The 18794-nt window shown below is 40.6% G+C and overlaps 1 protein-coding gene and 1 pseudogene across 1 annotated transcript in view; one reads left to right on the top strand and one right to left on the bottom strand.

Moving 5' to 3' along the window:
* Window positions 1-18492, bottom strand: part of MGA (MAX dimerization protein MGA) — a 157559-nt gene extending 139067 nt beyond the window's left edge. Inside the window, exon 1 of the mRNA XM_060096648.1 lies at window positions 18431-18492. The gene's annotated coding sequence lies outside the window, so the exon portion shown is untranslated. The remainder of the gene's footprint in view (window positions 1-18430) is intronic.
* On the top strand, window positions 283-957 carry LOC132489389 (large ribosomal subunit protein uL1-like; annotated as a pseudogene).
* Window positions 18493-18794: the final 302 nt, after the last annotated feature.

Below are 18794 nucleotides of genomic sequence, written 5' to 3'. Positions count from 1 at the left end.
TATTCTCTGGCTGCCCAACTCTCGAATGTTCTGCGACTTAGCACTTCCAATGAAGGTGGACAGTGAAAACAAAAATACATGAAAGGCAAGCTGACCAGTTCTGTTATATCAGCTGGTAAATACTTATTGGGAAAGAGCTGGAAATTGTTATAATGTATTAGCAAAACTAAAGTTTTAAATACCAACAAAGTAAGTTCAGTATAAGCCAACAGTGGGTCACATCTGCAAAAAACTCTAAAATGGAGGTGTGGCTCTTTTCCGCTTATCTCAGCACGAGGCACCATGAGCAACAAAGTCTCCCGCGACACCCTCTACAAGGCAGTGCGGGAAGTCCTGCATGGGAACCAGTGCAAGTGCCAGAAGTTTTTGGAGACAGTGGAGCTGCAGATCAGCCTGAAGAACTATAACCCTCAGAAGGACAAACGCTTCTCAGGCGCTGTCAGGCTTAAGTCCACTCCCCGCCCCAAGTTCTCTATATGTGTTCTGGGGCACCAGCAGCACTGTGTGATGAGGTCAAGGCTGTGGATATCCCCCATATGGACATGGAGGCACTAAAGAAACTCAACAAGAATAATAAACTGGTCAGGAAGCTGCCCAAGAAGTATGATGCTTTTTTGGCTTCAGAGCCTCTGATCAAGCAGATCCCACGAATTCTGGGCCCTGGCCTGAATAAGGCTGGCAAGTTCCCTTCCTTGCTGACCCATAATGAGAACATGTTGGCCAAAGTTGATTAAGGGAAGTCCACGATCAAGTTCCAGATGAAGAAGGTGTTGTGTCTGGCAGTGGCTGTTGGCCACGTGAAGATGACAAATGATGAGCTTGTGTACAACACCTACTTAGCTGTCAACTTCCTGGTGTCATTGCTCAAGAAAAATTGGCAGAACGTCCGGGCTTTGTACATTAAGAGCACCATGGGCAAGTCCCAGCACCTGTACTAAGGCACAGCTTAATAAACCATACTCCTACCACTAAAAAAAAAATAAATTAAATAAAGTAAAATAGAGATGTGGTATCCAGATCCTGGGAAGAAAATATTCCTTTATACGCTGGACTGGCTTGCCAAAATCTGGACTAGTATATCCTGTCTGGGGCACCACCTTTTAAGAGGACCAGAAAAGGCCAACAAGGGTGTTGAGAACATGCAGAAACTATAATGTATTTTCAAAAGGTTGAAATCATTGGGAGTTTCCTTTTTAATTTTTGTTTTTGTTTTAATTTAATTTTAACAAGCATTACTATAACATTAAACATGAAAACCATCAAAAAGAAATATCCACATTCAATTCATTAAATAATCAACAAAGATTTGTTGAAAAACTACTACAGGCCAGGCACTGTTCAAGGACAGACCAAAATCCCTGACTTCTTAGAGCTTGCATTCTAATGGGGAACATAGAAAATCAATACATAATATAATTTCAGATACCTACAATCTTACCACTGACCATGACTGTTTATTCCTCTGAATTTCTACACGCATGTGTATATATTTTTATAGGCTTTGGGTTTTTTTTCATAATTTAAAGCAGGTCTTTGCAATTTGGGTTCTACTCTTCATTTAACATTATTTTGAAAACATATTTTGTAAGTTGCTACATAGTATTTAATATGTGTTTTTCACTTTTAATGCCACAATTTACTTAATATTTCTCTACCCTTCAATACATGTTATGTCCAGCCTTTGCTATAAGTGCAACAAAGGACTAGGGTGGGAGTGATTTCCCTCTCAAGAGGAATTTGGGCAGGGTAGGCAATGAGCTGTTAGGTTTGCAGAAGGACTTTTTTTTTTTTTTTTTTTTGGCTGCACCACACAGCTTGCAGGATCTTAGTTCCCTGACCAGGGATTGAACCCATGCCCTTGGCAGTGAGAGCATGGAGTCCTAACCACTGGACCGACAGGAAATTCCCTGCAGGAGGACTTTAAAACTGACAGTAGGAGCCCAGAACATTAGAACTAACATGCTTAAATAATAAGGAAACAGGCCATATCCAATCACTCCAGGCAAAATCTCAGGTAGAAAAGAGAATTCTTATTGAGGTGAGAGAGAGTAGAAGTACATGGGCTCTACTCAGGAACCCTGATTGACTACTGGCAATCCTCTGCACTACCAAGCCCAGGGAAACTTTTCTCAAATTCCTTGTAAGTCTTCTGTAAGAAATTAAAAGCATGAGGCTAACCTTTCGGAAACTTAATAGGAACTTTAGTGGTATCAGGAGAAGTGAATAGGCCAATAAGGGCAGTTTTAAGGTCAACACTGATAATCCCAAAGGCACCACTGAGGTCAGCTCTTGAGAAGATCACACAGGAACACCAGCTGCACATTAAGGCCACCAGGCAGTAAAGGTTTGTGCAGGACAGCCAATTGCAGCAGAACCAACAACTCAACATCTACAGGACAGTCACAAGCCAGTGAACCAGAATTTGGAAGGATTTGGTGATAATCAGTATCAAAATCAAAGACGATTTTCATTATCATTGCCTAGAAAATTTAAGATGTAGGGGTAGGAACTTCCCTGGTGGCGCAGTGGTTAAGAATCCACCTGCCACAGGAATAAAGACGCAGACACAGAGAATGACTTGAAGACCGGGGGAGGGGGAAGGGTAAGCTGGGACGAAGTGAAACAGTGGCATGGACATATATACACTTCCAAATGTAAAACAGGTAGCTAGTGGGAAGCAGCTGCATAGCACATGGAGATCAGCCTTGTGTCCACCTAGAGGGGCAGGATAGGGAGGGTGGGAGGGAGATGCAAGAGGGAGAAGATATGGGGATGTATGTTTATGTATAACTGATTCACTTTGTTATACAGCAGAAACTAACACACCATTATGAAGCAATTATACTCCAATAAAGATGTTAAATAAAAAAAAAAGAATCCACCTGCCAATGCAGGGGACATGGGTTGGACCCCTAGTCCGGGAAGATCCCACATGCCACAGAGCAAATAAGCCCATGAGCCACAACTACTGAGCCTGTATTCTGGAGCCCGCGAGCCACAACTACTGAGCCCACAGGCCGCCACTACTGAAGCCCATGCACCCTAGAGCCTGTGCTCTGCAACAAGAGAAGCCACCACAATAAGAAGCATGTGCACCACAACAGAGAATAGCCCCCGCTCACTGCAACTAGATAAGGCCCGCGCGCAGCAATGAAGACCCAACACAGCCAAAAAGAAATAAATAAATAAATTTATTTTTTTTAATGATATGGGGTAGATTATGAAGATAATTTAAAGAACCACTTGAAGGTTGTCATGAAAGCAGATATAGACTATTCCATATATTCTAGAGGGTCCTGGAATGGAAGTTTCTATAGAAGGTTTCACATCAGCATAAGGAATAACCTTCTGACCTCTAAAACTACCCAACAATGAAACAAGTTTCCTCATAAAGTGGTAAAGCTCCCTGTTACCAGATTTATTTAGCAAAAACTGATCAACTTTGTGGCTTCTGTAAAGGAGAATCTGAATTTGACTGGGGTTTTTTGTCGTTGTTCTTTACTAAATATCTTTAATTGAAATTTTGTTTTTTCAAAGTTATCCATGAACATAAAGAGTTGAATAAGTACAAAGGCTTATTACAAAAAACAATGGTCCTTGGGCTTCCCTGGTGGTGCAGTGGTTAAGAATCCGCCTGCCAGTGCAGGGGACACAGGTTCGAGCCCGGCCCAGGAAGATCCCACATGCCACGGAGCAACAAAGCCCATGTGCCACAACTACTGAGCCTGCACTCTAGAGTCTGGGAGCCACAACTACTGAGCCTGTGTGCCACAACTACTGAAGCCCACGTGCCTAGAGCCCATGCTCCACAACAAGAGAAGCCACCACAATGAGAAGCCCATGCACCGCAACAAAGAATAGCCCCTGCTCGCTGCAACTAGAGAAGGCCCGTGCGCAGCAACGAAGACCAACGCAGCCAAAAATAAATAAATAAAATAAATAAATTTATTTAAAATAAAAATGGTCCTCCACCCCAACAATTTCCCAACTCCAAGGGGCAAAAATTTTCAACTTTTGTGAATGAAACTTCTGCCATATACCTCCATATCACAATATGCTTTTTCCATTTCTTTTCTCCAGTTTTAGGTACTATTAACTTCCCATTATAGAAGATTAGATTTACCTCTCCTTCCACTTCACATTTCCATACATGTGCACACTTCCCATCCCCCAGTCTTTCCAATATAATTATATAATTCTAATTAGATAAATACTCAACGTTCATATAGATCCTATTCAGAGCTGACCACGTAACACACTTATTAAAAAGGGTAGGGCAAGCTAACAAACTGATCTCAAAATATTAGCCTGGTGAGTGAATATTCAGGTCATTAGTTAAGTCAATTCTCTTCCAGAGTCATTCTAGGACTCAGGCTGACAGCAATTCTGCCATCTTGAGTACAAGGCTTCCAAGGTTGTCCCAGATGTTGGATCCCAGATAGCCAGGAGAGGTGGACAAAGAGGAACACATGAAGGACCTCAGGCCCATTTCCAGTCACATTCCACTACAGGAAATTTAAGTCATGTGGTCTCATCAAACTGCAAAGGAGATTGGGGGATTCTGACTAGCAATGCACACCAAGGAGAGAGCAGATGTGAATAGACAGTTAGCAGTCTTTGCCACATATACCATGATTACTTTTCCTCAAAAAAAATTAGTGAAAAAAAAAATTACGACAGACCTTAGAAACAGTCAAGGAATGAAAAGATATAAGGGTAAATAAATCAGTTAAGTAAATCTAAAGGAAAGTTAATGAATATTCCCCAAGAGAGAAAAATTAAAAGATGATTAATTCATTCAAGAAACACTGTGCTCTATTATGTACCATGCTCTATGCTAAGTACTAGGGAAACAACAAAAAACATATAGACTAAAAATAAATAAAACAAAACATAGACTAAATGCAATGTAGTAACCTCAAGTGCATCCAGGAACAGAATAAGGACATTAATGGAAATACTAATAAAATCCAAATAAAGTCTGCAGTTTACTTAATAGTAATGTACCAATGTTGGTTTCTCAGTTTTGACAAACGTACCCTGGTAATGTAAGATGTTAACATTAGAGAAAACTGGGTGAAGAGTAGGGAGAAACTCTGTATAATCCTTGCAACTTTTTTATAAATCTAAAATTATTCCCCAAAAAAGTTTATTTTAAAAAATTCAGTCATAATGATGAAGGCATTGAACTTCCTCTAAAAACTAAATATAGACTTACCATATTCAATGTTAATTATATCAAACATTTAGAGAAGAGCTAACACCTATCCTTCTTAAACTCTTCCAAAAAATTGCAGAGGGAGGAATACTCCCAAACTCATTCTACAAGGCCACCATCACCCTGATACCAAAACTAGACAAAGATATCACAAAAAAAGAAAATTACAGACCAATGTCACTCATGAACATAAATGCAAAAATCCTCAACAAAATACTAGCAAACAGAATCGACAACACATTAAAAGGATCATACACCATGATCAAGTGGAATTTATCCCAGGAATGCAAGCATCCTTCAATATACACAAATCAATCAATGTGATACACCATATCAACAAATTAACAAATAAAAACCGTATGATCATCTCAACAGATGCAGAAAAAACCCTTGACAAAATTCAACACCCATTTATGATAAAAACTTTCCAGAAAATGGGCATAGAGGGAACCTATCTCAACATAATAAAGGTCATATATGACAAACCCACAGCAAACATCATTCTCCATGGTGAAAAACTAAAAGCATTTCCACTAAGATCAGGAACAAGACAAGGATGTCCACTCTCACCACTCTTAATCAACATAGTTTTGGAAGTCCTAGCCATGGCAATCAGAGAAGAAAAACAAATAAAAGGAATACAAATTGGAAAAGAAGTAAAACTGTCACTGTTTGCAGATGACATGATACTATACACAGAAAATTCTAAAGACGCCACCAGAAAACTACTAGAACTAATCAATGAATTTGGTAAGGTTGCAGGATACAAAATTGATGCACAGAAATCTCTTGCATTCCTATACACTAACAACAAAAAGATCAGAAAGAGAAATTAAGGAAATAATCCCATTTACCACTGCAACAAAAAGAATAAAATATCTAGGAATAAACCCACCTAACGAGGCAAAAGACCTGTACTCAGAAAACTATAAAACACTGATGAAAGAAATCAAAGATGACACAAACAGATGGAGAAATATACCATGTTCTCAGATTGGAAGAATCAATATTGTGAAAATGACTGTACTACCCAAAGCAATCTACAGATACAATGCAACCCCCCACCAAATTACCAGTGGCATTCTCCACAGAATTAGAACAAAAAATTTTACAATTTGTATGGAAACACAAAAGACCCTGAATAGCCAAAGCAATCTTGAGAAAGAAAAACAGAGCTGGAGGAATCAGGCTCCTCGACTTCAAACTATACTACAAAGCTACAGTAATCAAGACAGTATGGTAGTGGCACCAAAACAGAAATATAGATCAATGGTACAAGATAGAAAGCCCAGAGATAAACCCACGCACAGATGGACACCTAATTTATGACAAAGGAGGCAAGGACATACAATGGAGAAAGACAGCCTCTTCAATAAGCGTTGCTGGGGGCTTCCCTGTTGGCGCAGTGGTTGAGAGTCCGCCTGCCGATGCAGGGGACGCGGGTTCATGCCCCAGTCTGGGGGGAATCCCACATGCCGCAGGGCAGCTGGGCCCGTGCACCATGGCCGCTGGGCCTGCACATCCGGAGCCTGTGCTCCGCAGCGGGAGGGGCCACAACAGTGAGAGGCCCGCGTAGCGCAAAAAAAAAAAAAAAGTGGTGCTGGGAAAACTGGACAGCTACATGTAAAAGAATGAAATTAGAACACTCCCTAACACCATACATAAAAATAAACTCAAAATGGATTAAAGACCTAAATGTAAGACCGGACACTATAAAACTCTCAGAGGAAAACATAGGAAGAACACTCCTTGACATAAACCACAGCAAGAGCTTTTTTTTTTTTTTTTTTTTTTTGTGGTACGCGGGCCTCTCACTGTTGTGGCCTCTTCCATTGCGGAGCACAGGCTCTGGACGCGCAGGCTCAGCGGCCATGGCTCACGGGCCCAGCCGCTCCATGGCATGTGGGATCTTCCCGGACCGGGGCACGAACCCATGTCCCCTGCATCGGCAGGCGGACTCTCAACCACTGCGCCACCAGGGAAGCCCAGCAAGAGCTTTTTTGACCCACCTCCTAATGAAAATAAAAACAAAAATAAACAAATGGGACCTAATTAACCTTAAAAGCTCTTGCACAGCAAAGGAAACCATAAATAAGACGAAAAGACAACCCTCAGAATAGGAGAAAATATTTGCAAATGAAGCAACAGACAAAGGATTAATCTCCAAAATATACAAACGGCTCATGGAGCTCAACATCAAAAAAAAACAACCCAATTAAAAAATGAGCAGAAGACCTAAATAGACATTTCACCAAAGAAGATATACAGATGGCTAACAGGCACATGAAAAGATGATCAACATCACTTATTATTAGGGAAATGCAAATCAAAACTACAATGAGGTATCACCTCACACTGGTCAGAACGGCCATCATCAAAAAAATATACAAACAGGGCTTCCCTGATGGCGTAGTGGTTAAGAATCCACCTGTCAATGCAGGGGACACGTGTTTGAGCCCTAGTCCGGGAAGATCCCACATGCCATGGAGCAACTAAGCCTGTGCACCACAACTACTGAGCCTGTGCTCTAGAGCCCACAAGCCACGACTACTGATTTCACGTGCCATAACTATTGAAGCCCGCGTGCCTAGAGCCCATTCTCCGCAACAAGAGAAGCCACTGCGATGAGAAGCCCACACATCACAGAGAGTAGCCCCCACTCGCCGCAACTAGGGAAAGCCCATGCGCAGCAACCAAGACCCAATGCAGCCAATAAATAAATAAATAAATGGGAAAATATATATATATATATATACACAAACAGTAAATGCTGGAGAGGGTGTGGAGAAAAGGGAACCCTCTTGCACTGTTGGTTGGAATGTAAATTGATACAGCCACTGTGGAAACCAGTATGGAGGTTCCTTAAAAACCTAAAAACAGAACTACCATATGACACAGCAATCCCACTACCAGTTATACACCCTGAAAAAAACATAATTCTAAAGGACACATGTACCCCAATGTTCACTGCAGCACTATTTAAATAGGCAGGACATGGAAACAACCTAAATGTCCAACGACAGATGAATGGATAAAGAAGATGTGGTACATATATACAATGGAATATTACTCAGCCATAAAAAGGAATGAAATTGGGTCATTTGTAGAGATATGGATGGACCTAGAGTGTCATACAGAGTGAAGTAAGCCAGAAAGAAAAAAACATATATCATAAATTAACGCATATATGTGGAATCTAGATGAACCTATTTGCAGGGCAGGAATAGAGATGAAGAAGTAGAGAACGGACATGTGGACACAGCGTGGGAAGGCGAGGGTGGGACGAATTGGGAGATTAGGGTTGACATATATACACTACCATACATAAAATATATAGCTAGTGGGAACATGCTATAAAGCACAGGAAGCTCAGCTCGTGCTCTGTGATGACCTAGATGGGTGGGATTGGGGGGGAGGGAGGTCCAAGAGGGAGGGGATATAGGTATACATATAGCTGATTCACTTCATTGTATAGCAGAAACTAACACAACAGTGTAAAGCAATTATACTCCAATTAAAAAAAAACTACAGGGCTTCCCTGGTGGCGCAGTGGTTGAGAGTCCGCCTGCTGATGCAGGGGACACGGGTTCGTGCCCCGGTCCGGGAGGATCCCACGTGCCGCGGAGCGGCTGGGCCCGTGAGCCATGGCCGCTGAGCCTGCGCGTCTGGAGCCTGTGCTCCACAACGGGAGAGGCCACAACAGTGAGAGGCCCGCATACAGCAAAAAAAAAAAACAAAAAACTACAACAGAAAAAAATTAAAAACTTAGTCATAATGATGCAGCCATTGCAGTTCCTCAAAAAATTGAATACAGAATTACCATATGATCCAGCAATTCTACTTCTAGTTATATACTCAAAAGAACTGAAAGCAGAGACTGGAAGAGATGTTTGTACATCCGTGTTGATAGCAGCATTATTCACAATAGCCAAAAGGTAGAGACAACCCAAATGTCCATCAACAGATGAATGTACACACAAAAAATGTGGTATATACATATAATGGAATACTATTCAGCCTTAAAAAGAAAGGAAATTCTAACACATGGTACAACAGAGATGAATCTTGAAGACATTAGGCTAAGTGAAATAAGCCAGTTCCACAAACACAAATATTTTGTATGATTTCACTTATGTGGCATATCTGCAGTAGTCAAATTCACAGAGACAGAAACAGAATGGTGGGCCAGGGACCAGGGCAAGAGGAGAATGATAAATTAGCATTTTATAGGTACAGAGTTACAGCTTGGAGAGATGAAAACTCGAGATGGATGGTGGTGATGACTGCACAACAATGTGAACATACTTAGTGCCAAAGAACTGTACACTTAAAAATGGTTAAAACAGTACATTTTATATTATATGTAGTTTACTATAATTTTTTTAAATGCACTCAAATAAATACAGTGATAGAGGTTTGAATAGCACTTCTGTCACCAGAAAAAGATCTAAAAAATTCTAACTTCCCTGAGACTAAGACATCTAAAATGAGTTCTGAACAAGACAGTCATACTAGGGAAAGAAATGGAGGGGAGGGACAGTGAATAAAGGCAGAGGTACAGAAATCGTGGCAGTCTACAACAGGGGTCAGCAAACTACAACCCCATAGGCCATGTCCTGCCATCTTTTTTTATATAGCCCACAAACTAAGAATGCTTTCTACATTCTTTAACGGTTGAAAAAAATTAATAAAAATTTATGACATGCAAAAATTACATGAAATTCAAATTTTAGTGTCCATAAAGTTTCCCTGCACACAGCCATGATCATTCATTTACATACTGTCGATAGCTGCCTTCATGCTACCACAGCACAGGTGAGTAGTTGTTGACAAAAACAGTAAGGCCCACAAAGCTTAAAATATTTATTATCTGGCCCTTTACAGAAAAAGTCTACCAACCCCTGGTCTAGAGGCCTGCAAGTAGTACATATAGTATGGATAGAACAAAGATGTGTACGAGGGAGACACATGATAAATAAGATAAGCTGTAAGGTAGAGGGCTGTATGTACTAGGCTAAAGAATCTGAACTTGCCTCAGCTTGATTCCATTTATTATGAGAAGCTACCAAAGAATTTTATTGAGAGTAATGTGATTAGATCCACCTTACATAAAGACAATTATCTACTCATTTCTAAAGGTAGCTGAACTATTCATTTTATTTATTATAAAACAAAACTTGCTAATAAAAAAAAAAAGCCTAGAAGCATACCAATAAGGTTAACAGTGGGAGTTAGCATATTTTTATTTCTTCTTTGTGCTTATCTATGTTTTTCATATCTTCTCAAATGAAAACTGCTTTTATAATCCAAATCCCAAAATAAGTGTTTTTAAACTCATATTCATACACACACACAATTTCTTCTCTAGGTTCTATACTCTTCTACCCTCCCCCCACCGCCTAACCCCCTCAGCCCCAGGTAGGAGAAAATATGTCTAAGAAAACCTACACACAGCAAAACTATAAAAGTATGCTTCTATCACACTTATAAAGACTAAATGGCATTCCACCTTTTCAAATTACCTATTTGCTTTACAGACGTGAAGGAATAAAATGTTGGAAAGCAATGTACTGGCAGGGCACTCTTTTCCTATACAGGGCTTTCAACACATCAGAGTCAAATCAGGGATTCCCTGGTGGTTCAGTGGCTAAGATTCCATGTTCCCAATGCAGGGGGCCCAGTTTTCATCCCTGGTCAGGGAACTAGATCCCACATGCCACAACTAAAGATCCCGCGTGCCGCAACTAAGACAGCACAGCCCAATAAATAAATAAATTAATTAATTAATTAATTAATTAATAAGATTTACTAACTTAAAAAAATGTTTTTTAAGAGTCAAATCAATAGTATCTTTTTGAAACTAAAAATATTAAAGGACAAGAGAAAATGCAGAGCTTGCAAGTCAGGTCAAAATGTTGAAAACTGATGCAAGATGAGACTGCATATAGCTCTGAGAATATAATTATGGGCTTAAGAAATGCAAAGTCTTTGATTTATATCACAGTACTTTGCACTTACTGATATACTGCTTGTTAAGATTAAATTCCTTTTTAATGTTATGTTTCAGTTCCTTGACTAAATTGTCAGGGATTCATGTGAAGGGAACCATGACTTTTATTTCTTTTGTGTGTCCCCCATAGCACCTCATACAGTACCCATATATGGTGGGTGCTCAATACATGCTTACAATTGAATGACAAAATAATTAACCCTACTTGAGCTCACAGACTGAAACCCTCACACCTACAATACACACCATTAAGCCTCTCTCTGTGCAACAATTAAAAGGACATTTCTGGGGTGAGTACTGCTAATTCTACTGGATTTATTACATTAGGTTTCTCCTCTAGCAAAGAGCTCAAAGAACATGTGTAATGTTAAAATAGAATTCCTGACTACTGAGAAGGTGGGTGGGAAAGTGGGCAAGTGGAGGAAAAATTTATTATATAATAGCTTGCCTCCAAAGAATAAGCATTACTCAACTCTAGAGATTAAACCATTCCTAAAATGTCTCTGAACTAAGACTCCTAACTGACATGATTTCATTAAACTTTGTACTGGCTAAATTCCATCACAATAAATATCATTAAAACCAACAACTCATAAAACCATTAAAAAAATCTAAATATCTCAGCTAATGATCCATATGATTGTGTATTATAACATCTAGTATTATAAGATCTAGTTTTAGTTATTTACTCTCTTTTGCCAAAACAAAACTTCTCAACTTTTCCAAAGCATTAGATTGGGCATACCAAGCACTGGGGAAACAAATGAATCAAAATCAACCGACTTGGGGCTTCCCTGGTGGCGCAGTGGTTAAGAATCCGCGTGCCAATGCAGGGGACATGGGTTCAAGCCCTGGTCTGGGAAGATCCCACATGCCATAGAGCAACTAAGCCTGTGCGCCACAACTACTGAGACTGAGCTCTAAAGCCCGCGAACCACAACTACTGAGCCCACAAGCCACAACTACTGAAGCCCGTGCACCTAGAGCCCATGCTCCACAACAAGAGAAGCCACCGCAATGAGAAGCCCGCGCACCGCAACGAAGAATAACCCCCGCTCGCCGCAACTAAAGAAAGCCCGTGCACAGCAATGAAGACCCAATGCAGCCAAAAATAAATTAATTAATTTTAAAAATAAATAAATAAATGTCTTTCAAAGTTTAAAAAAAAATCAACCAACTTTATATTCTGCTATAAATTAAAGTACCAACAACAGAGCTGAGGAAGTACTGGGCACTTTAGAGCCAACTTTTATCTGTGGAAATCTGGGGAAATTATATAGCAAATTTAAGCTAGACATTGAAGACTGAGTAGGAGTTTGAGGCAACAAGCAGGAAGAGGGGTAGAAAAGAGGATTCTAGGCAAATAGAGGGCTATACACATGCAGAACATGTTGGGCATGACAGGAATGATAAAGAGGAAAGAGGATAAAGAGAGAAAGGTAGGGTAGAGTTCAACAGTGATAGGTCTGGTATGCTAAACTAAGAAATTTGGAGTTTATGCCCCCAGGTAATGTAGAGAAAGTAGAAATCTTCAAGTAGGACAGACACAAAAACCTGAAAAATCAGTTTATGTAGCAGGAAGAGCCTAAGGTACATTACAACCATCTCAAAGGCTTTATTTAATATAACACCATATAGACACAGTAAATACTGTGCTGATGCAGATACAAAAGAAATCTAAGTGTGACTTATTCCTCTGTCCATGCTTTCAGCTTAGTCTCAGGGCTCAGTCACTGGCCCTCTTCTCACCAGACCCAGGTTTATAAACACCATCTATGTATTGATGACATCCCAAATGTATATTCACAGCCATGACTTTGACTCCGGGCTCTAGACTGAACAGTCAACTATCTATTCCTGGATAACCAATGAGCATCTCAAATTCAACGTATCCAACTAAACTGTTCATTTTAAACCCCAAACTAGCTCCTTCCAGGTTTCCATCTCTCTACCTGGCACTAGTTGCTCTAGCTAAAAACCTTGCAATAATCTTTTGTTTGTTTGTTTGTTTTTGTTTTTTTTCGGTACGCGGGCCTCTCACTGTTGTGGCCTCTCCCGTTGCGGAGCACAGGCTCCGGATGCGCAGGCTCAGCGGCCATGGCTCACGGGCCCAGCCGCTCTGCGGCATGTGGGATCTTCCCAGACCGGGGCACGAACCCGTGTCCCCTGCATCGGCAGGCGGACTCTTAACCACTGCGCCACCAGGGAAGCCCCTTGCAATAATCTGTGATCCCTCTTTTTCTTTCACCTCTCACAACTAATCTATCAGCAAATTCTATTGGTTCTACCTTCCACATATACCCTGAATCCAACCCCATCTCACTGTCTCCATCACTGCCTCCCTGACCCAAAGCCACCATACTTCATCATACCATTCCAATGACTTCCTGAATGATCGCCTGCTGGCCCTCTCCTCTACAGCAGTCAAAGTAATCTTTTTAAAACATAAATTAGATTGTATAACTTTTCTTCCTAAAACTGTCCAATGGATCCCACCACACTTAGAATAAAATCCAAAGCCCTTCTGGTCTACAAGGCTCTATACCGTCTGAGACTCACCAGCTTCCCAGTGTCATTTCCTGCTACCCGACCCTACCACAGCAACCACCACCAATTAACACTGCAGCAGTCTCCAAACTCTAGCACACTAGCCTTCCTGCACTTCCTTGAAAAATCCCAAACTGATTCTTGCCCCAGAATCTTTGCATTAGTATTCCCGCTGCTTGAAATGCTCCACATGTTAGCATGGCTTGCTCCTTATCATTCAGGTCCCTTTATCCTCAAATGTTACCTCAGAAAATCCTTACCTCATGACCTATGTAAAAGAACCACCAAGCCTACCACCACCACTCTCTATCCACTAGTACTATTTTATTCACAGCACTTTGACAATATCTGAAATCATATTATTTATTACCTATTGTCTATCTACTAGACTATAAATTCCCATTATAAATAAGACATTGTCGTATTCACTGATCAATCCCTACACCTGGTATAATATACAGTAGGACTCATTAATTATTTGTTGTTGAATGAATGAATTTACCTAATAGGCCTAATCTATCTTATTTATATTTTCATCCTGTTATGCATAATTCATGGTTACCAGGCTGTTCTTCCTAAAACAGTTTAAAGACTGTTAAAACAAGCTATACTGTACTAATGCCTTTAATTCCTTTCTATAATTAGCCCTTCCAGCAGTTTGGCCAGTTATTTTTTTCTTTGACTGTAACTTCTATTATCGTCTTTCTATATTATTAGCTTATCAATGTACTGTTTACTATAAATGCTATTGATAAAGATGGACAGACGTGACCAGAGTATTATAACAAATACTTTTTGTTATACCAAAAACAAGTAACAGATTATTTTAAAAAATAGAAATTACAGAAAAGCAAACATTTAAAAACCAAATTCACAGGCAGGTGATCAAGGTCAACATCAAGAGTGACAAGTCATGTTGATAGTATGTACTCTAACCCCAGTCGAATAATGAAAAAAACATCAAATCCCAACTCAGGGACATCTGACCAGTACTCCTCAAAATTATCAAGGCCATCAAAAACAAAAGTCTAAGAAACTAACATAGCCAAGAGGATCCTAAGAGGGCATGATTACTAAAAGTATTGTGTTTGTGTAACGGAAGGTTCTGAGAGGCAAGAGCTTCATATGAACTCTCTGGAGATGCCTTGGAAGATCAGGCAGCCAGCTTTGTTTGCGAAGCTATGGCTATCTGGGTCACACATGCCTTATGTTTGTTTTCACTTTTTCCCTACCTCACTTCCTTTTTCCCCTGACACCTTCTTCCCTGTAATATCACCCACCAACAAAGCATTAGTACATTTTAAAAAAAGTATTGTGGTATCCTAGATGGGATTCTGGAATAGAAAAAGGGCATTAGATAAAAACTAAAGAAATCTCATTAAATTACGTACTTTAGTTCATAATCATGTATCTTGCTTCATTAATTACAACACATATAACATACTAACATAACATGTTAATAATAGGGAAAACTAGGTGCTGGGTATTTGGAAACCCTCTATACTGTCTTTGCAATTTTTCTATAAATCTAAAACTGTTCCAAAAAATAACAAGTTTTTTTTTATTAAATTCATCCAAAAATCCTACCATTCAAGTAAAATCACCGTTAATGTTTGATATATACCATTTTAGATTTCTATGTAAACGGACACATAGAGGTATATTGCTACAAAAATGTGATCACACTGCACATCATTTTATAACCTGCTTTTTACACTTAACAATATATACAATGTGCTTTCCAAGCCATTACTAGAAATCGCTATCATGTCCACTAGCTACAAGGTATTACCCTCTATGAAGGCATCTTATTTATTTAACCAATCCCCCATTATTTAACATTTAAGTTTTTCCAGTTTTTTGCTACTATAAAAAAATACTACAGGGACTTCCCTGGTGGTCCAGTGGTTAAGACTCCACGCTCCCAATGCAGGGGGCATTGATCCATCCCTGGTCAGGGAACTAAGATCCCGAATGCCACACGGCACAGCCAAAAAAAAAGAATTAAGGCAACTCTTAATGAAAATTCTTGCAAACTTACCAATTAGTGCCTTAATAAAGAAGAGGAGCAGCTGAGTGAAAGGACATATAGGTTATTAATGCTTTCAATAAATATAGTCAAAATGTTCTCCAGAAAGGATGTTCAATTGTAAATATCCACCAACAGCAGTGTATGAATGTGCCAATTTCCCCACTCCTATGCCAATACTAGATATTAATATTTTAACACATGTATGCTAATCTGCTGGGGGGGTGTTGTTTTGTGTTATTTGCTTATAAGGGGAAAATAATGTATTTTTATCTTTATTCGTTATTTTTATTTCTCTATGCGTGTGATCTACCTATTCAGGTCTTTTGACAATCTGTTAGATACTAACGTCATTAACCTTCTGGGTCCAACACATGGTGCAAATTTTTTTTCCCCACATTTTGCCTGGCTTTACTTATCACTGGATCCCCTACACCGGAAAAACTGCATGTCACATCGTACACACTCAGTAAATACGTCAAATGAATACTAAATGAGTAAATTTGTCTTTTAACTTGATGGTGTTGTTGCTAACTATGGGTTGTTTTACGTAATAATTCTATCAATCTGCCTTTGCAATCATGCTTGGAACAGCTCATCCTATGCCAAGATTAGAAAACTGTTCACCCATTTTTTTGAAAGCATAATTTTGACTTCATATTTTATATTTAATTCACTCAGATTTTATTTTATTTACATTTTAAGGTAGGATTCCATTTTATTTTTTTCAAATGATTAGCCATTATTCCAACACAATTTCAAAATTCTCAATATGAAATGCCACCTGTATAATACTAAATAGTCTTATATATTTCTAGATTTATTATTCTGTCCCACTGCTCTGTCTATTCCAGAGTTACCACTTATTGTATTATACCTTTATTTGTATATTCACTAGTACAAGTCCTCCCCTTTAACTTTCATCTTTCAAAAATTTTTGTACTTTATAAGCTCATTCTTCCAAATGAAATTTAGAATCATTATGTCAAATTTTCAAAAGGAATACTGGTTGGAATTATGTAAATTATCAGTCATATGACCTTCTACAAGTTACTTAATCTCTGTTGCTGTTTCCTTCATTGGTAAAATGGAGATAATAGTACCTAACACAGGTTTGTTATGAGAACTAAATGAATTAAGATATATAAAGTACTATGCTAGAAAGATGTTAACTATTATTATAATTGTTCAAAAGTGATAACTATTATCATGATTGCTCAATAAATGTTTTCCAGATTGTACTCCCACAAAATTCAAAGGCTCTTTAAGATACATCAAAGGGTACTATAAAGCATAAGCAATGATATGAAAAATACATAATTTACGCCTGCTTCATTTCACTAAGGCCTTGACCCTTGGTAAAATGAAGAGCTGAAACTGGAAGCTGAGAACTATGAAAAACACCAAAGGCTGGTAGCAGGAAGCCTCAAAAACTTGGCCCGCCAAGTTCATAAGACGACTTCTTTCTAGTTAGCGTTATGGGGCATGAGCATGTGCCCTCTAACACCTTTTATTTCCCCATCTCCACAGTTATGACAATACTACTTATCTCTTGATTTCTTTCCAGGAAAACACATAGGGACTAGACGTCTAAAAGACAGAATACTTTTCAAATGAGATAGTGGGCAGGTACAGCGTATAAATCCTACTGCTAAATATGGACAGACATGCCCAGAATATTATAACAATTTACCTCCATCAAGTTTCCTGTAATGATGGAGGAAGGGGGGGATTGTTGTGGGTTTTCTCCTGTAGGGAGACCGCCTTGTCTCATGATTATTAATGACCTGTTCGTTTTTAATTATTTTTCTATCAGCATGACATTGGGATGAGGTACAGGTCATACACCTTTTAAGGGCCTTTAAAAAAAAAAAAAACCCTCCTATACAGAGCTAAAATACGAGAAAATAAAAGCCAAGAGTGGCAACATGACTTGCTAATTGCAAAAGTAGCCAAAGGCCTACACCCGAGATCTCCTCGTTCCCAGAACCCTACTCATTCCACCACACCACACAGCTTCTCACCGACGCTTGCCACGCTTCGAGGTGGGAGGAGTAAAAGCAGCCAGTCCGGCCAAAGCAAAGGCGCTGGAAAACCGAGGAACAGCGCAGCCGAGAGCACATGACTGGCCACGCCTCTCCCCTCCCACCCGCCACCCGCCACCCTCCCCCTTCCCCCCTCCCCCCTTCCCCGCGCCAGCAGCACGCGCTGCCAACCTCGTCATGTGACCTTCACGCGGCCCCAGCGCTCCCCCTGCTAGGCGACTCTTTCCAGCAGCCATTTTGCCGAGAACTTGTCGTCCGTGCTCACAGTGGAGCAGGACGCCACGAAAACCCGCGGCCAGACTTTACAGGCCGCACACGCGCTTCGAAAGAGTACTAGGACCTGCAGGGCAGAGCCGAACCTCACTGAACACGTCGCACCCCGGGGCGCCGGGGAAAGCTGTGGGTGCGCCTCGGAGTGCGATTGGCTGTGGCGTCCACGTGACGCCATCGCCCCCCCACCCTCTCCTTCCCCCCCACCCACAAAAACAACCAGACAGACTCTTAACACCTCGCGCCAAGTACGCGCCGCTGGGCGCGTGGGGACAGACGGGGCGCGTGGCAACCAGGGCGCCTGCGCGTACCTGCCAGAGCCGACCGGAGCAAGCCCACGCGCCGCTCCGCTCACGGGTCCGGGAATCCTCGCGCTGCTGGACCACCCGGCTAGTCATTGGCGGCCAGGTTTGGTCATGTGATCGGCTCAGGCCCGCCCCTAACCGCTAATCACCTGGCACCGTGCTCGAAGCGGCGCCGAAAGTCGTTCGCACGCGGAAAGGGAGGGTAGTTAGAGGACCTCCTTTTCAGCCGTTATGGGATTACGTTCCTAAAGGGGAAACTAGGAAGCAGGGTCTCAAAACTAAGTAAGCTCACACCTACCGCTTTAACTTCGCGTGCCCCTCTAGGAGCTGGGAACCATCGCCCTTGGGCGCTCCCCAATGCACGCCGGGA

This window comes from Mesoplodon densirostris, chromosome 4 (genome assembly GCF_025265405.1).
Source record: "Mesoplodon densirostris isolate mMesDen1 chromosome 4, mMesDen1 primary haplotype, whole genome shotgun sequence".
NCBI classification, from domain to species: domain Eukaryota; kingdom Metazoa; phylum Chordata; class Mammalia; order Artiodactyla; family Ziphiidae; genus Mesoplodon; species Mesoplodon densirostris.
This window is presented reverse-complemented; position numbering and strand designations above follow the sequence as displayed.